Here is a 3,578-nt window from a genome sequence, read left to right as displayed (position 1 = left end):
GATGGATGATTGTTTTGATGTTTTTTTGGATTCGGTTTGCAAGAATTATATTGAGTATTTTTGCATCAATATTCTTAAGGGAAATTGGTCTGAAGTTCTCTTTCTTTGTTGGGTCTTAGTGTGGTTTAGGTATAAGAGTAATTGTGGCTTCGTAGAAGGAATTCTGTAGTGCTCCATCTGTTTCAATTTTGTGGAATATTTTGGATAATATTCGTATGAGGTCTTCTATGAAGGTCAGATAGAATGGCAATTGTTCATTTCCTGTTGATTTTCAAGTTTCGTTGAACATAGACTATTTTAGTAGGATCTGATGATTTTTTAATTTCCTATGATTCTGCCGCTTTGTCTCTCTTTTCATTTCTGATTTTTTTTAATTTGGACACACTCTCTGTATCCTCTGGTTAGTCTGGCTAAGGGTTTATCTATCTTGACAATTTTCTCAAAGAACCAGCTTTTGGTTCTGTTGCTTTTTTGTATAGTCCTTTTTGTTTCTACTTGGTTGATTTCAGCTCTGTGTTTGATTATTTCCTGCCTTGTACTCCTCCTGGGTGTATTTGGTTCTTTTTCTTCTAGAGCTTTTAGGTGTGCTGTCAAGCTGCTGACATATGCTCTCTCTTGTTTCTTTCTGCAGGCACTCAGAGCTACGAGTTTTCCTCTTAGCACAGCTTTCATTTTGTCCCATAAGTTTGGGTATGTTGTACCTTCATTTTCATTAAATTCTAAAAAGTCTTTAGTTTCTTTCTTTATTTCTTCCTTGACCAGGTTATTATTGAGTAGAGCATTGTTCAACTTCCATGTATATGTGGGTGTTCTTTCCTTATTTTTACTGAAGACCAGCTTTAGCCAGTGGTAGTGTGATAGGATGCATGGGATTATTTCTATCTTTCTGTATATTTTAATACCTGTTTTATGACTGATTATATGGTCAATTTTGGAGAAAATACACGAGTTGGTGAGAAGAAGGTATATCCTTTTGTTTTAGGATAAACTGTTTTATAAATATTTGTTAAGTCCATTTGGTTCATGACTTCTGTTAGTGTGTCTACATCTCTTTAATTTCTGTTTCCATGATCTGTCCATTGATGAGAGTGTGGTGTTGAAATCTCCTACTATTATTGTGTGAGGTACAGTATGTGCTTTGAGCTTTAGTAAGGTTTCTTTTATGTATGTAGGTGCCTTTGTATTAGTAGCATAGATATTTTGGATTGAGAGTTAATCTTGGTGGATTTTTCCTTTGATGAATATGAAGTGTCCTTCCTTATCTTTTTTGATGACTTTTAGTTGAAAATCGATTTTATTCCATATTAGAATGGCTACTCCAGCTTCCTTCTTCAGACCATTTGCTTGGAAAGTTGTTTTCCAGCCTTTCACTCTGAGGTAGTGTCTGTCTTTGTCTCTGAGGTGTGTTTCCTGTAGGCAGTAGAATGCAGGGTCCTCATTGCGTGTCCAGTTTGTTAATCTGTGTCTTTTTATTGGGGAATTGAGTCCGTTGATGTTGAGAGTTATTAAAGAATACTGATTGTTGCTCCCTGTTATATGCATATTTGGATGTGATATGTTTGTGTGCTTATCTTCTCTTTGTTTTGTTGCAAAACGATTAGTTTCTTGCCTTTTCTAGGGTGAAGCTTGACTCATTGTGTTCAGCTTTGCCATTTAGTATCTTTGTAGGGCTGGATTTGAAGAAAGATGTTGTCTAAATTTTGTTTTGTCATGCAATATCTTGGTTTCTCCATCTATTTCAATTGAGAATTTTGCTGGATACAGGAGCCTGGGCTGGTATTTGTATTCTCTTAGGGTCTGTATAACATCTGTCCAGGATCTTCTGGCTTTCATAGTCTCTGGTGGGAAGTCTGGTATAATTCTGATAGGTCTGCCTTTATTTGTTACTTGACATTTTTCCCTCACTTCTTTTATTATTCTTTCTTTTTTTCATGCATTTGGTTTTTTTCCCTACTATGTGACTGGGAGGAGTTTCTTTCTGGTCAAATCTATTTCGAGTTCTGTAGGTTTCTTATATGTTTATGCACATGTCTTTTTTTAGGTTAGGGAAGTTTTCTTCTATGATTTTGTTTAAGATATTTACTGGGCATTTGAGTTGGGAGTCTTTACTCTCTTCTATACCTATTATCCTTAGGTTTGATTTTCTCATTGTGTCCTGGATTTCCTTTCCATTTTTCATTATCTTTGACAGTTGTGTCGATGATTTTTATGGAATCTTCTGCTCCTGAGATTCTCTCTTCTATCTCTTGCATTCTGTTGCTGATGCTTGTATGTACGGCTCCTTGTCTCTTCCTTTGGTTTTCTATATCCAGGGTTTTCTCCCTTTGTGCTTTCTTTATTGCTTCTATTTCCATTTTTAATTCCTTCACATGTTTGATTGTGTTTTCCTGTCATTCTTTCTGGGATTTTTGCATTTCCTCTCTATAGGCTTCTACTTGTTTATTGGTGTATTCCTGCATTTCTCTAAGGGAGTTCTTTATGTCTTTCTTGAAGTCCTCCATCATCATGATCAAATGTAATCTTAAATCTAGATCTTGCTTTTCTGGTGTGTTTGGATATTCAGTGTTTGCTTTGGTGGGAGAATTGGGCTCCACTGATGCCATGTAGTCTTGATTTCTTGGGTTCTTATGCTTGCCTCTCACCATCCAGTTGTCTCTGGTGTTACCTTGTTCTGCTATTTCTGACAGTGGCTAGACTGTCCTATAGGCCTGTGTGTCGGGAGTGCTGTAGACCTGTTTTCCTGTTTTCTTTCAGCCAGTTATGGGAACAGAGTGTTCTGCTTTCAGGTGTGTAGTCTTTCCTGTCTACTGGTATTCAGCTGTTACTGTGGGTGTGTGTCCTGAGTCCACCAGGCAGGTCACTTGGAGCAGAAAAGTTGATCTTACCTCTGGTCTCATGTCTGAAGTTGCTCCTCAGATGCTGTGTTTCAGCTCTTTGTGAGGGCAGCAACCAGAAGGTCCTTCTCCTTCTCTTGTGTCCCTGTGCACAGGGGGCCCAGGTGGCACTAGGCGTTTTCCTCTAGAGTCAGAAATGTGAGCAGAGAGTAGTCCCCTCTAGCTTCCCAGGCGTGTATGCCCCTCTGAGGGTTTAGCTCTCCCTCCTATGTGATTTGCAGGAAGCTGTTTGACTGTGTCCCTTCAGGTCTGGGTGCAGTCTGGACTGCAGGGGACTTGCAGCCTGACTGCCCCTATCTTCCTATTCCCAGAGGCCCTATACAATTTCCTCTTTAGCCAGGGATGTGGGCAAGGGTGGGCAGTACTGGTGGTCTCTCCTGCCCTGCAGTCACAGGAGTGCCCACCTGTCTGGGAGATGAGTTCTCTCTCCCATGGGGTTTGGTAGCAGGGAGCTGGGGCTAGGATCAGATAGGTTCGGGCTCCAGCTAGAAACCGGAAATGTCTGGTCTCAGAGGAATTTTGCCTTTGTGTGTGCTGAGTCCAACAGGAAGGTCACTTGGAGCAGAAAAGTTGGTCTTACCTCTGGTCTTGGTCCTGAAGTCACTCTTCAGGGGCAGGTTTCAGCTCTTCATGAGGGCAGCAACCAGAGGGGTCTGCCCCACATCTTCTTGGGTCCCCGTGCAC

Source organism: Rattus norvegicus, chromosome 1, assembly GCF_036323735.1.
Source record: "Rattus norvegicus strain BN/NHsdMcwi chromosome 1, GRCr8, whole genome shotgun sequence".
NCBI classification, from domain to species: Eukaryota; Metazoa; Chordata; class Mammalia; order Rodentia; family Muridae; genus Rattus; species Rattus norvegicus.
The sequence above is the reverse complement of the archived record's forward strand: the minus strand, read 5'-3'. Positions refer to the sequence as shown.